This window comes from Gopherus flavomarginatus, chromosome 4 (genome assembly GCF_025201925.1).
Source record: "Gopherus flavomarginatus isolate rGopFla2 chromosome 4, rGopFla2.mat.asm, whole genome shotgun sequence".
Classification (NCBI taxonomy): domain Eukaryota; kingdom Metazoa; phylum Chordata; order Testudines; family Testudinidae; genus Gopherus; species Gopherus flavomarginatus.
In genome coordinates this window covers 127,693,573-127,709,872 of record NC_066620.1, presented here as the reverse complement: position 1 = coordinate 127,709,872, position 16,300 = coordinate 127,693,573, and the positions used below count along the sequence as shown (strand labels likewise).

The following is a 16,300-nucleotide window of genomic DNA, read 5'->3' as shown; positions in this document are numbered from 1 at the left end:
AATATGGCATCATGATCACATTCAGGGATCCCTGCTGTATTATACTGCAATGCAACGGAGTACAGCTGAGAGCTATAACTATCATAGCTGTTTTGTTTTATTTTTCAGTGTGTATAATTGCTCTCCAAAGTCTACTTAATTACTCTGCTTTTTGGTTTTTTTCCAGGCTGTGACGTTATTGATATAAACTGGGACCATATAGAACATGGTTTGCAACCAAGGTCCTGTAGTGGCACCAAATCCTATGTAAAGGGGGTCATATAAGGTGTCGAAGACCAGGCTATGGGTTACTGGTTATGATTATGCTGTTTGTATGCCTGTATCATTTTGTAATTGAAGTTGTAAGTATTGGCTCTATACTGTCTATATTTCAAATTGGTGCTGCCGTTCTGGGAAACACCCCAGACAAGTTGGTGTTAGCTCTGCTTAGCCTGCTTGATGGCCCATTAAGGACCATCAGCTACACAATTGACCCATTGAGAGGAGGCAGATACGCCTTGTAACTCAGCAAAGTATGCGGGGACTTGCCCAAGTGACTCCAAACTCCATTTTGCAGTAATTTTCCACAGTAAGAACAAAGTGTTCTTACACCTGGAAGTGCCTATATAAGGCTGATGCCTCATCTCCATTTGGTCTTCAATCCTGCTTCTTACCTCTGGAGGGACTTTGCTACAAACAGAAGCTCTGCACAAAGGACTGAATGACCAATCCCAGCTGGGATGTTCTCCAGAGACTTGATTTGAACCTGCAGTTTACTCCATCACTGCTACAAGCCTGAACTAAGAACTTTGCCATTACTGTATGTAATTGATTCCATTTAACCAATTCTAGCTCTCATCTCTATCTTTTTCCTTTTATGAATAAACCTTTAGATTTTAGATTCTAAAGAACTGGCAACAGCGTGCTTTGTGGGTAAGATCTGATGTGTATATTGACCTGGGTCTGGGGCTTGGTCCTTTGGGATCGAGAGAACCTTTTTCTTTTACTGGGGTGTTGGTTTTCATAACCATTCATCCCCAGGACGGGTGGCACTGGTGGTGATACTGGGAGACTGGAGTGTCTAAGGAAATTGCTTGTGTGACTTGTGGTTAGCCAGTGGGGTGAAACCGAAGTCCTTTTTGTCTGGCTGGTTTGGTTTGCCTTAGACGTGAAAAAACCCCAGCCTTGGGCTGTGACTGCCCTGTTTAAGCAATTGGTCCTGAATTGGCACTCTCAGTTGGGTCCCGCCAGAACCGCATCATCACACAGGCATCTCCATTTCAGTCCATGTCCCAGCACTTCACAGTCAGTGTAATAAATTCTGACCCATCTTGAAAGCCCAATAGCAAGGATTGAAAAAAGAGGTGCCTCAAAACAATATTTTTTTTTAAATGCAACATATAGCCATAACAGTATAAAGAAGCCATTTATATGAGCCATTCAGTCTGTAGGATGATGAAGTGTGATTGTTAATATCAAACATTCTAATAAGTTCTTCAAAGCTGTCACAATAAAATGTTTTGTCCCGGGGTGGAGAAGGTACAGACTGTTCACCAAACTGTGGCCCTCAATACAGCTAATGACCACTCTCTCACTTTTTAATATAGAGATGAGGCCCTTAGACAACAGGTCCCAGAGTGCAGCGCTCCACCTGATCTGAGAGAAGGGAATTGTATGTTCTGACCTGTAGGATTCTCTTAGGCTTGGTCTACACTACGTGTTTAAACCGATTTTAGCAGCGTTAAACTGATTTAACGCTGTACCCGTCCACACTACGAGGCCCTTTATATCGATATAAAGGGCTCTTTAAATCAGTTTCTGTACTCCTCCCCGACGAGAGGAGTAGTGCTAAAATCGGTATTACCATATCGGATTAGGGTTAGTGTGGCCGCAAATCGATGGTATTGGCCTCTGGGCGGTATCCCACAGTGCACCACTGTGACCGCTCTGGACAGCAATCTCAACTCGGATGCAGTGGCCAGGTAAACAGGAAAAGCCCCGCGAAATTTTGATTTTCATTTCCTGTTTGCCCAACGTGGAGCTCTGATCAGCACGGGTGGGAATGCAGTCCCAAATCCAAAAAGAGCTCCAGCATGGACCGTATGGGAGATACTGGATCTGATCGCTGTATGCGGAAACAAATCTGTTCTATCAAAGCTCCGTTACAGAAGACGAAATGCCAAAGCATTTGAAAAAAAATCTACAGGCTACACAGTGCTGCGTGACAAGCGTAACGGGAAGCCAGAGACTCAAATGGATGCTCATGGAGGGAGGGAGGGGGTACTGAGGACTCCAGCTATCCCACAGTCCCCAGCAGTCTCCGAAAAGTATTTGCATTCTTGGCTGAGCTCCCAGTGCCTGTAGGTTCAAACGCGTTGTCTGGCGTGGTTCAGGGAATAGATCGTCAATTTACTCCCCCACCCCCACGTGAAAGAAGAGGGAAAGAAATTGTTTCTTGACTTCTTTCAATGTCACCCTATGTCTACTGAATGCTGCTGGTAGAAGCGATGCTGCAGCAGTGAAGAGCAGTATCCACTCTTCTCTCCTGCCTGGTGGCAGACGGTGCGGTAGGACTGGTAGCCATCCTTGTTATCAACCCGTGAGTGCTTCTGGCTGGCTTCAGGTGAGGCTGGCCGGGGGCGCCTGGGTGAAAATAGGAATGATTCTTGGTTGTTGCCAGTAGATGGTACAGAACGGCTGGTAACTGTCCTTATCATAGCAACTGGGGGCTGAGCTCCATCAGCCCCCTCCCTTTCCTGTGTAAAGAAAAGATTCTGTCGTGCCTGGACTATCATAGCAGCGGCATGCTGAGCTCCTCTCCCCCGCACTGCTTAATGTCCTACCTGGACTGTCATAGCACCGGGAGGCTGCCTCCCCCTCATTTTATCTCACTAACAAGTCATTGTTTCTTAGTCCTGCATTCTTTATAACTTCATGACACAAATGGGGGGAACACTGCCATGGTAGCCCAGGAAGGTTGGGGGAGGAGGGAAGCAACGGGTGGCGTTGTTGCAGAGGCACCCCCCGTGAATGGCATGTAGCTCATCATTTCTGTGGGATCTGACACGGAGCAGCTGTGCTCTCTGATACACTGGTTCTCTAGTACACTTGCCCCATATTCTAGGCAGGACTGACTCTATTTTTAGAAACCATAAAGGAGGGATTGACTCGGGGAGTCATTCCCAGTTTTGCCTTTGCGCCCCCAGCCGATCTCAGCCAGGGGCACCCATGATAGCAGCAGACAACACAGAAGGACAGATAACCGTCATCTCATTGCCAATTTACACCGGCAGCAGACGGTACAGAACAACTGATAACCGTCTCTGCTATCATGCAAAAGCAAATGAATGCTGCTGTGTAGCGCTGGAGTATCGCCTCTGTCCGCGGCATCCAGTACACATATGGTGACTGTAAAAAAAAAAAAAAGCTGAACGGGCTCTATGGTTGCCATGCTATGGCGTCTGCCAGGGCAATCCAGGGAAAAAGGACGCAAAATGATTGTCTGCCGTTGCTTTCCCGGAGGAAGGAAGGAATGACGACATTTACCCAGAACCACCCGCGACAGTGATTTTTGCCCCATCAGCCACTGGGCTCTCAACCCAGAATTCTAAGGGGCAGGGGAGACTGCGGGAACTATGGGATAGCTACGGAATAACTACCCACAGTGCAACGCTCCGGAAATCGACGCTAGCCTCGGACCATGGATGCACACCACCGAATTAATGTGCTTAGTGTGGCCGCGTGCACTCAACTTTATACAATCTGTTTTATAAAACCAGTTTATGTAAAATCAGAATAATCCCGTAGTGTAGACGTACCCTTTGTTGCGTCACTCTATTAAGGATAAGGGCAGCTACAGTTTGCTTGATTTAGTGTAAATTAAATCTGGCCTTCACACTCTGCAAATCTGCAAACTGCCAACATCTCTTGTAGTGCAAAGGTTAAGCCCTCCTGTGGTAGTACATATTCTGGAGGCACTGTTAAAATGATCTTAGGGTGAGTTGTGATGATTCCCTCAGAAAAGTTACGCTTTATAAATTCAGTCCCTATTGTAAATCTGTAACAGTGTTATTGTGAAGGTGCTCTGGAATCTTCATTGAAAATGTATTTTTTCTGTTCATGAGCCAATTTTCAAATCTTAAAACTCAATGGATTTTTAAATGGAGTGACCCTAAATAATTTGCTGAAAAGTTTCCACTCCAAACTAAGGATTAAGTGGTATGTAAAATTCAGTTTTTTTAAAAAGTTGCTGTTTTTCAGTAGAGCGTGATGAAAAAAGCATCTGAAACCACAGAAAGTTCCTCCCTCCCTTTTTGTCCATGTTATAAAAAAAACAAAACAGCCAAACTCATGCAGAAGAAAAATTGAAAGGAGAGGGGGAGGGGGAAAAGCTTAAATACCAATTGTCAGTTCAAACCATTTTTTAAGGTAAAATAATAAACCCTTAGAAAGGGAGTTTGTAGTTCATGGTTGGTGCATCCTTAACTTTGTGCCATAACGGGTGTAGTTTTTTTTACTCCTTTTGGAGCATTAGCATTGTTGAAGCATTTAAATGAAATAACTTGCAAACACATTGAAACATAACGGAAATTAAATAACATGTTTTCAATTAAATCTTTCAATCTAGCAGGTTCATCCCTCTTTTTGTTAACAGCATTGTACAAAGACACTTTATGTAACAAGCATCACTGAGGGGCTCTGGAATATTTTGAACCTAAGTCTTTTGAATTCACAGGAATTACCCTATGTTAATAACTCAGCAAATATTGTAATTAGGCTATTAAAAATCTATCATGTGATTAATCTGAAAGGAAAGTAGCACTGTTTTCAAATAGTCTAATAACTAGATCATAACCCATTATCAATTTGAAATGTATCCCATTGGAAACGTGAGGGGATTACACAGCAGAAATAGGGTTTTTCATTCTCTGTGTGTACATCACATGAAGAAATATTAAATGCATATGAAGGCTCAGTAAATCATTTTGCTATTCAGACACTGAATTTCAGATAAGTGGAATATTTGCTGGTATTTTTACATTTTATATTGTATTCCGAGACTTGAAAGAATGGAATGTCTTTTTCCTACTTGCAGTAACATTTATTGCTTCTTATTCAGCGCTTGCTAGTAAAGATAATAAAATGTGAGCATAAATCAGCCTATTTTAAGAGACATCTTGTTTTATATAATCAACTTAGATCAAATACATTTTGAAAGAAAAATATTGCACTGTTTTACATTCATTTCATCTGAAAATAACACAATTACTTATTCTTTTTTTTTTGTAACTGCCATGTATTTTAGTAATTCCCTCCCATCTTTCTGGATGTCTGACTACATGACTTCATTCTCATCCTACCTTTTAGCTGAGTGAAAGATGTCTTTAAATAGAGGGGAATGCCTGCTTGCTGGATGTCACGGAAAGTTGCCACTTTCTCGGAGAAGGGGTGCTCCTCTTGCAGCAGTCATGATTCACAGAATCTTTCAGCAGGCATTTCAGGAGGGTTAAAGTGAGGCAGCTCGCTAATTCAAGAGCCTTTTTTGGTAGCTTTTGGATTTTTTAACTTTTTATGCAAAGCTAAGCTGAATCATATGCTGGCTACTGAATGATAGATCTGCCTTCTGAGTCAGTTCCAGGAGTGAATAATTTTCTGTTTCCCAGCAGTTAAATGGCTCTATATGAGAGGTGGAAGGGGATTGAGGATTCTTGTTCATCTGATCCCAAGTGTTAATTTAAAGAAGAGTATGACATTTATTTTGGCATACATCTCTATGCTGGGATGGGATTAGTATGACTTGGAAAGCAAAATCTCTAGTGTTTCTAATTAATCAAAATTATTTGTATACTTTAAGAAGAAAACCCACTCTGTCATTATAGTGTCTTCCCATGTTTATTGCTCTGTTCACGTTACAGTATCAAAGTTCAGATTTCAGAATTGTTTGGATAATTCCTGGGAGGTCTTATTGCTGATTCTACATCTGTCTTCCAGCTTTGTGCTACTATGAGTTTTATATGTACAATGTCAGCCAGATTTAGGATGTACAGGAGCTTTGCCTGAGTAAAGAGTGATGGTCTTAAGAGAATTGACTATAGGTTTTAGAGTGGGACCCATGGAATAATCTCCTCTCCGGCCCCTCTTTCCTCTCTTCCCCATTTGAGCTGTCTGTTTTGGAACCCTGAGTATCTCCATTTGTCATACACTCCTCCGAAGCCCAGGTCACAGCTGTTAGTTCTATGATCAAAGAAGATTACATTGGGTTCTATTGTAAGTCCATCACCTTTTCTCCTTAATTAGCTGGAGATTGCATAGTCATATAACGCAAGGCACTTCTTTATCATCAGAGAAAGAGAGCTTTACCTCTGGAGTATTTTCAGGCTCTGGTTCTGGGAGAAAGAATAGGACCAGAAAATCAAACTTAAATCTCGTGAATGACAGTGCAGTGGTGTGCATTAACTGTGGATCACTGAGCTGATTTGGAAGTCTTTCCTTAAAGTTTCTATTTAATTTTCACATTTTTATAATGTGATGAAGTGGGCCTCATGAAATACTGCATCTTTAAGTGAGTGCTGATACAAAAATGAACCAAACACCATCGTGGTTGCTTTTATGTAGTATTACAAATGAATCATAGAAATTGCAGATGAAAGATACCATTCTTTTGCTAGTGCAGAATATTCCCTACGGTACATTCTTAGAGATGGGCCAAAACTGGAACTTCAGATCAGAATACTTGGGAATTTCAGATAGGTTTGGATTCAGATCCCCAAATTCAAACCTGCCTGCATGGTTTTGGTTTTATGTTGGATCCAAAATAGGAAGGGGTTCACTTTCCATTTCTGGTTCACATTTAGCCCAAATTTTGTCAGAAGAGTTCTGTAGAAATTCTTTTGTCCTCAGATAGAAGAAATTCTTTAAGAGCTGTTGATCTGCCTGATTGCCCTGTCAGTACAATGCCATCTATGTCAAACCCAGACTCTAGCCCTAATTCTGCCTAGAACTTGAGCTCTGTATTTAATGCAATCTAGACATGGCTTGGAACTCTGCCTTTCTACCCACCTTCATTTGAGTTTCCTTGAAAAATTATTCCAATTGGATGAATCTGAGTGGAATTGTCAATTTTTAACAAGACTATTTTGAAGTTAATGAGTGCAATCCTGGCCCAACTGAAGTTTATGGAAGTTTTGCTATACAACCTTATTTTGGTCCCCTTTTGCATATGCATTGTGGCAAAGCCTTTAATCACATGATCACACAGTATTTTATCCACATGGCACTCAGGGAATGAATCAGGGTTGGTTAGTGAATGAGGCTGGGATCTATAGGACCTTTGCCTCATTTGCTGAAGAAGTTGGAAGGTTTGTAGTAAACAGTGTGGATGGTTGGAGGAAGAGAAGGGTTGGTCTCCTGGATAAGACAGGTGAAGGATTCTGGCCCTGCTGCTATCACAGAATTCCTATGCAGAACAAGACTTTGCTCCTGATCTACTTGAGCTCAGTGGCAAAACTCCCAGTAACATCAATGATGCAGGATCAGGCTCCAAATCCTTTAAATCAAATGTGTTGCAGGTGGCAGCTAATTGTATGCTCCTCATTTTCTAAGTGCTTCATATTAACGCACGTAAGGGCCTGAGTTGTGGGAGTACTGAGCACTCACAACTGCAATTGAAGTAAGTGAGAACACTGCCCTGAGTGTATAAAGTGCCATGAAATGCTAAGTATTCTGAAAAATAAGGTCCTAGGCATCTTCAAACAGTCACCCAAAATGAGTGGACACTCCTGACCCTAGTGTCTCTGTGCCTCAGTTCTTGACTTATAGAATGAGGATGATACCACCTCATCTCAGAGGAGTAGGGTGCAGATAAATTCATTTAATGTTTGCCAAGCACACACCTATTAATTACAGTAATTAGTGTCACTGAAAAGCTAATGAGTAAATTGATAATTCCGTATTCAGAGCAGCGTGTGAAGGGTATGCAGAAATAAGACACCGGTCAGCATACTGAATGATGAGGATAAAATGAAACATTGAATAGCTGCCTATTTGGTGAGCGCCATCTGTTGTATGCACTGAATGAGGCAGGGGTCTTTTCAAAAAAATAATATTTGATCTGGTAATTAAAGTCTGTATCATAATGCAGATGAACGACAGGGCTAATTAAGGTTGCACAGGAAACCTTAATACTGACATTTCCTACCTTTTCAGTGCTTGACTTTGTAATTAATATTCTTTTAATGTAGGTTTCTTCTTTTTTCTTATTTAATTCATTTACTAAACTTTTTAAAAAGCAAACTGAAAAAATAAAATTTCCATCACATAGGAACACATTGACTCCAACATTGTGTCATCAGCAGGACTGGAACCTTTACATCCATAGCATAGATCTCTGCCACTTGAACTAGTGGAGCAATTGATTGTCATTTTATACATGGACCAGCCATAAATGGAGATGAACATGCCGTTTGCCAGTGGGATCCATAGGTATTTACTGATAGCAAAGGAATGTTGAGACTCAGGAATCCTGATTTAATTCCCAGGTCTGGTGGTTACAGACCCCTTTGCTCCCATTTCCAAGCCTGGCTCCTTCTAGTCTGCTCCCTCCAGCATGCCTCTGTCCATTCCCTCCCATCACCTGGCTCTTGTCAGAGTCTTTCTCTGCCACCCTCCCCTGGCTCCTGGCTGCTCCCATGCCTCCCTGATGTCCATATGTCTTCTCACTCCACTGCATTCCAGGTTATTTTCTTCTCCTCCAGGTTGATTGGGTGCCAGCAATTAGAGCATTGAGAGCATTTGAAAGATAATCTGTCTTTCAATTCTGGTGCCTCATGCCACTTAAGTCACTGAGAGGAGAAATTACAGCGACTTTTCAGCTTGGAAAAGAGAGAACTAAGGGGGGATATGATAGAGGTCTATAAAATCATGACTGGTGGAGAGAAAATAAATAAGGAAGTGTTATTTACTCCTCATAACACAAGAACTAGGCATCACGAAATGAAATTAATAGGCAGCAGGTTTAAAACAAACAAAAGGAAGTTCTTCTTCACACAACATACAGTCCACCTGTGGAACTCTTTGCCAGAGGATGTTGTGAAGGCCAAGACTATAATAGGGTTCAAAAAAGAACTAGATAAATTCATGGAGGATGGGAATGGGCAGCAGGGGATGGGATGGATTACTTATGAAAGTTCTGCTCAGCCCTGGAGCCTTGGGATGGAGTTTGCTGAGTTGCTCTGTGGTGATTTCAAATGTGTAGTCTGGTTGGTACATAGGAGCTTTGTGAGGATGGACTATGCTCATTATAGATGGAAACTTTGGAGAATTTTGCTGCTGAACCTAAAGAAGCCTCTACTGCACACTTGCAAACTGCAAATTAGGATAGATTTTCACTGGAATGTCAGAAAGGGCAATTCTTAACACCAGGGCAATGCCTCTGCCAGATTTCAAATCCCTCTCCAAAGCATAGCAGTGCTAGAGGTTCCCAGTGAAACAGTTGTAAAATGTTTTAACATCCAAGAGTCCAAAGTGGATTGTTTGAGTGGACAGAAGAGTGACCATAGTGGAAGTCATGAGGACTTCATGAGCCTACCAAAAACTTTAGTCATCTTTGCTAGGAAACTCTTTGCATGCAAGCACAACAGCAAAACATATATATATATACTTCTTCAGGAGGAGAGGTGCACTTATCCCAAATGCCTTCTCATTATTGGAAACTCCAACAAGAAAGTGCAACAGTGCTCATAGTGATTCCTTCTTGGGACACACAATTCTCTAACTGAGTAAGCACCCAGTGCCTGCTACATTTCTACCTCACAAGACAGGATCTGTTACCAAGGGCCTATTTCTCCATCATGAACCTGAGAGACTGAGCCTATCTGCCTGATTTTTGAGAGGAAACACTTAAATGGCTGTTCAGTCAGAGTAATCAACACTTTACTTGCTTCCACAAAGTATCTTTCTCAAAATTTTCACAAGTGACTATTGACTTTTGGACCTCAAGTTTTGGGTACCCAGTTTGAAAAACTTTAAAAGGACCTAATTTTCAGAAACTGCTTAACACCCCCGTTTGAAAGTCTAGCCTTTTTAAGGTGTCTCAGGTTGGCCATCCAATGTCACAAGCTAATTTTGAAAATCTTGGTCTAAATATGAATAAGATTAGAAAATTAATGAGGCAAAAGTCTTCCAACTTCTCCTTATAACAGTGTTGTTTTTTCCTTTGTAAAGAGTTTATTTGCGTGGAATCAACAATAGGCTCAGAACCAGACAGATTTTTAAAGTAATATATCTTTAAAATAATATTTGCACAGGAAATTAATTTGTGAGATGAGGCAAAGAGACAACAACACAGTGAGGGGTGAGAAGTAGTTGTAGAAGATGTGCCAATAAAAACACTTTGTTTCATGGGATCACTTGCACAAGCATGTGCTACCCCATTGTTTTACAAAAAAGAGTCTTCATTTCCTAGTGGATAGCAAACTGTGAACATCTACATGAAAGTAATATTAAAAGGCACATTTTCAGGGTGTTGCCTGTCTAGTTCCACTGTACTGAAAACTATTGCAGGGCTTAACCCTGGAGTCATTGAACAAACAAAACTCCCATTAATTGTCAGTGGGGGCTTTGTTCATATAACAGTTCAGCATTGCGCTATAAGGATATAACTTTAACTTGAACAGGCAAAGCAGTTCAAAATTAAGGCAGAAATGCTGTCCTTTGTTCATTTTGCTATGCTTAAGTTGCTGTTATTGAAGATTTTACCTGCCATATGTCTTGCACATCATGCTGAGTTAAGAATTAGTTTTCAGCCTTCAGTCTTGGCACCTTCTTTTGTTGGTTTATATTGGGTCCTTAATGTTATGTTGACATAGCAATTTATGAAGTTTAATTTTATTTACAAACAAATTAGATAATCATTTGTAGATTTCTATGAAGTTATATTAATGACTTTTCAGTGAGATTTAATAAGTATTGATGTACATTAACGTTAGAAAACATTAGATGTGCTAATGACTCATCTTATATCTACAAAAAGGCTGTTCCTGGTAAAAGATCTAACAGGATATATCCATATGCAGGTACCATTTGTAAGAACCGAATTTCATTAGATTATTAAGGTGTCTGTGACTGAAACTTACAACTTTAGTGAATATTGTAAGTAGCAGAGTGCCATTCCTGTGCTGTACTCAGGAGCTTTCCTCCTATCAATTCAGTTCTTTTTTCTTTTTTTCTCCTTTCTGTCACACCTCCCTCATTAATTTGGCTACTACAATACATTTTTGTCAAAAAGAACATTTTTGCGGCCTTCAAACTGGATTAATCTGATGTCTGGAAACTTGTTCCCAAAACTGAGCACTCTTGACTGATACTGTTTTAACCCTGACTGCTACATGTTCTGTCATCTGTATTATTACAGAGTAGTTGGCTGTCTTTGTGGGAATGGAAGCTTTCTGCCCTCTAGAGCCACATTGAGGGCCATCTCCTTTAGTTTCAATAGTATCGAAAGCTCAATACCTCTTGTTGGTAGGTAAACTTGATTGTTAGCCCTTTCCTTAACTTCAAATATTTTTTTTCTTTTTGCCTTCTAGAAAGGAGGGACAAACTACTAGAATCCCACACATCCTGGCCATACGTGCCAGGACATCCATTACTTCAGATCAATGATTTTTGGGTCTCTTCTCTATTCCATTGTAAAGAAGTGGCTTTGGGGTGATGGGGATTCTCCTAGCACAATGGAGCCCCAGTCTTGTTGGGGACCTCTGGTCACTACTGTAATACAAATAATAAAATAATAATTGAAAATCCATGGTAGTGATACAGGTCTACTGCATATTCTCTTCACGATACATGCATGCCACTCTACTGCCATTAAACTCTGAGGGTACTTACAGACTATCATGATGGCTTTGTTCTCTAGTGCAAGTCTAATGTGTTAGTCACAAAATAATCTTAAGTAGGTAATATCTTAAAAACTTTGGTATCACCATGATAAATAGAAAACTGAATACTGGCTCAGTCTCTATTTCTCTCATTCTCTCACTCCAAAACTTCTGTATTTTCCTTGATTCCAGAAGTCGTAGTAAGGGGAAAATAGTTCTTCTAAAATATATCAAATGTTTCATATTTAAATATACCATTTCACCAAAAATATGCTTAGACCATAGCTATTTTTTTAAAAACACTGGCTTACTTTGGAACACCATGGAACAGGCCTAATACTGTAATCATCTTGCAAAATCTTTGACTCAAAAGACATTTTTTTCTTCTGTGTGGTCTTTGTATTTCAGTGTGAAAGTAGAGAACGCTTTCCTTAAAGCAAACTTAAAGAATGCCATCTTTATACCAAGATTTTGTTTGATATACTGTACTGTAGGAAATGCTGTCAGCATTAACTTCTCAGTTGAACAAATTCTAATGTCCATCTTAACTGAAAAACACATTTCTGGCTGTTTTGTGCTGCTGAACAGCTCTGTAGAGAGTCATTGCAACAGAATGTAAGTTATAGCACCTTTGCTTCACACCTCCACAGCAGCACTGTGCTCAGCTCAGAATCAGGGCCAGGACTTCATAACTTCCTTCCTAAAATTAGTTAGGCTGATCCAAGGCTTTATATTGGTTCAATCTGCCTTCAGACTTTACAACACATAAAACTACAAACAAATTCTGAAAAATATGAGTGGAGCGGGGGATAAGTAGGATATCAGGAGGTTGTAGAAGGATGTAGATTGAAGCCGCAACGTGTAGCTGCTTAACCTAAATTAAGCAAGGTAAAATTAATTCATTCTTAGTTTCATGGGAATATCTCTTCACTTTCACTTTGGAAATGACAGAATAAAAAAAAGTGGGAAAGTTTACTCAGGAAGTGTGAAAATGCAAAATGTTTCCAAATATCTGCTCTGTTTAAAATCCTTTATTGAAACAGTACAATAGTAACATGGAAAACTTTTTCTTTTACTCATACAAGTAGGAAAGCTTATACACTAGCAAGTTTTCCTTCAGTGCTTTAAGGATAGTAAGAATTTTCCATTCTAAACCTTTCTGCCTGTTAGAAAATTCCTGCTAAAATATACCATGTGAATTAGCTTGGGTCTGTGGTTTGTTCACTTGTCAAATTGCTTATGTTTCATGACTGCACTTTCTTCCTTTCCTTTTTTTTTTAATAAAAAGTATTTACATTTCATCAAAAAATGGTAACGAGGAAAGGAAAAGTGATTCAAATCTAATACTTTTGATTTCATTAATCAAGCTGTTGCACAGTACCAAGATATTACAAAACAGAAAATACATGAGAGTATGAATTCTTTTTCATGTCACATAAGAACAGCCATACTGGGTCAAACCAATAGTCCATCTAACCCAGTATCCTGCCTTTGAGGCCTGGTCTGCACTACAGAGTTAAGTCGACGGAAGCTGCCTTAAATTGACCTGTTAATGTATGCATCTACACTACTGGGTCCTTTACGCCAATCTAAGTTGCCTCTAATGTAAACTTCTGTATTCCAGCTCTGTGAGAGGCATAGCACTTAATTTGATTTTCATGGGTCGACAGCGAGGTAGTGCAGACACAGCGTTGTATAATTTGACTTAATTGGCCTCCAGGTAGTGTTCCACAATGCTCATCTGTAACCACTCTGGAGATCATTCTCAACTCTGCTGCACTGCAGCCAGGTACACAGGAAACAGCCCCACCCTTACTAAAGCCCCAGGAACTTTTGAATTTCTATTTCCTGTTTGATCAGCATTGGGAGCATGCCAACTTGAGCACAGCTGGTCATGGAGACTCTACACCCCAAACGCACTCCAACCTGGTCTGCACAGGAGGTGGTGGATCTCATCACATGAGGGAGAAAGGCTACATGAGGGGCACACAGAAGTGCCATGTGAAAATAAAAGAACTTCACCAAATGTACTGTAAGGCAAGAGAGATGAACAGTCATTCTGGTGCTGAAACCCACATCTGCCAGTTCTGCAATGAGCTGCATGCGATTCTTGGGGATGACCCTACCAGTACCCCCAAAAGCAACATGGACACATCTCAGGTGTGTGAGTCTATGAACAACAAGGAGGACAATATGGTGGATGAGGAAAAGGAAGAGGAGGAAAATGGTATACAGGTGAGCGGTGAATCCATTCTCCCCATGAGCCAGGAAATTTTTTAACCCAGGAGCCCTGTGGATCTCAGGACATCATGGTGGCCGACCATGATGCCGGAAAGGGCACCTCTGGTGAGTATACAGTTCCAATCAAATTCCAGTTAAACTTTAGTGGGCACACACATTTGGTTTCATTGCATGTTTACTGTGAAGAAAAAGCGAGGTGCTGCAGATCTCTGTTTCCATGAGGCCACTCCAGCTGCGCAGAGGGTAGCCCTCGGAAAACACTGTTTATGAGGACTGTGATAGCGCAGGAATCCTCCATGGGGATCTCTAGGAAACTTTCATGGAGGTACTCTGCAATCCTTTGCAGAAGGTTTCAGGGAGGGCAGCCTTATTTATTCCACCATTGTAGGACACTTTCCCACGCAACTCCTAAATTAATTCTGCTGGCATCATGGCAGTACACAGCATAGCAGCATAAGGATCAGGTCTGTACTCAGATTCTTGCAGCATCTCCTCCCTTTCCACCTCTGTTACCCTCAGGAGACTGATATCACATAGGGTCACCTAGGGGAAATGGAGGAAGTCTTTATTAAAAGTACTCATACAGCAAACAATAGAGCGTGTAGACACACACACACACCCCAAGTCCAGATCGCCAAACCACACTGCTGCTAATGTACCTTTAATGTGCTCAGCATGAATCAGCATGTCATTCAAGTGGCTGATAGAAGACTGGGGTGGGCTTCCTCTGTTTTTCTCCCACCCTCCCAGAGGCCCCCCATGTGACCCATTCTTAAATGACATCCCATGTTGCTAGGGGGAAGGGTGATTTTCAAATAGCTACCTATGCTACTGACATGAGTCTTCCATAAACTTCAGGAAAAGTGCAGTCACCCCTGACTCAAGGGCCTACTCACCATGGCTGGAACAGTAAAACAGATCACTGAATGGGTAGGAATTCTGATTATGTTATGGCTTGCACTTAGTGTAATAAGGGGTTTGGATTTTTTTTAAATAAAAAAAGCTTTGCTCTGGAAACATTGTATGTGTTTACAATGGTTGCTTTCTTCTTTTCCATGTCTTAAAGCTGGAAATGTGTCCTTTGGCATGTCATCAATACCTGTACAGAGACTTTCGCTGACTAGGAGGAGGAGAAAGAGAATGTGGGAGGACGTGTTCACCAAGATAATCAATTCCTCAGGGGCAGCTGACACAGAGCTCAGAGGCTGGAGACTTTCACTGTCTGAGAAGTTAGACATGGACATAAAGAGCAGGAAAGTATCCCAGGAGCATGAGCTTGTGACACAGGATGAGATGTTTTAGACTATGAGGGACCAATCAGACACGTTTAGGCATCTGGTTGAGCTGCAGGAACAGAAGCAGGAGGGTAGAGTCTCTCTGCAACCCCTGCTGAACAGCCAGCCAGCCAGCATCACCTGGCTCACAACCTCCCTCCCCAAAAAGTTCCATGAGGTGTTGGGGGAAAGTCCATTATCCCTTGCACACAACTCAGAGGGAGGGTACAAGGAACAGAAGGTGCCCATTCACAGACCCTTGATGGTCAAGAATGCAGTGTTATGTTACACAGCTGATGTTGTTTCTCCCCTCCCAAGTTTATAACCCCTTTTTCCCAAGGTTACCTTTTTTTTCTTTTCTCTCAATTTACTTTTGTTAGTTAAATAAAATATATGGATTTGAAAAATAAATGTTGTTTATTGAGTAGAGGCAGGGAGATGGGGAAGGAGGTTTGGCTTTACAGGGACAGTGATGCAAGCAAGGTGAAGGTTTGGGAAAGCACAATGAAGACAAGCAGCTCACATTACTGTGACTCATTACTGAAACATTTTTTCAAAGCCTCTCAGACAAGCAAAGCCCCTTGCTGTGCTCTTCTTATTGCCCTGGTATCTGGCTGCTCAAAGAGAGCTTCCAACCTATCTGCCTCCATGCCCCACCCCGGCGGAAACTTTTCTCCCTTTGTCTCACAAACATTATGGAGCGCACAGCAGGCAGCTGTAACCATGGGGATATTGTCTTCAGAAAGATCCAACCTTGTTAGTAATCTTCTCTAGCACCCTTTTAACGGCAAAGGCACATTCAACCACCATTCTGCACTTGCTGAGCCTCTAGTTGAACCGTTACTTACTGCTGTCCAGACGGCCAGTGTATGGCTTCATGAGCCATGGGAGCGAGGGGCAGGCTGGGTCTCCCAGGATCCCGATAGGCATCTC

The 16,300-nt window shown here is 41.4% G+C and overlaps 3 protein-coding genes across 3 annotated transcripts in view; 2 read left to right on the top strand and 1 right to left on the bottom strand.

The window, feature by feature from the left end:
• COL10A1 (collagen type X alpha 1 chain) overlaps positions 1-5,565 on the bottom strand; it is a 94,143-nt gene extending 88,578 nt beyond the window's left edge. Inside the window, exon 1 of the mRNA XM_050949605.1 lies at positions 5,340-5,565. The gene's annotated coding sequence lies outside the window, so the exon portion shown is untranslated. The remainder of the gene's footprint in view (positions 1-5,339) is intronic.
• The window catches only part of LOC127049179 (uncharacterized), a 419,610-nt gene that overhangs the window by 2,074 nt on the left and 401,236 nt on the right, over positions 1-16,300 (top strand). The window lies entirely within an intron of this gene.
• NT5DC1 (5'-nucleotidase domain containing 1) overlaps positions 1-16,300 on the top strand; it is a 278,111-nt gene that overhangs the window by 135,648 nt on the left and 126,163 nt on the right.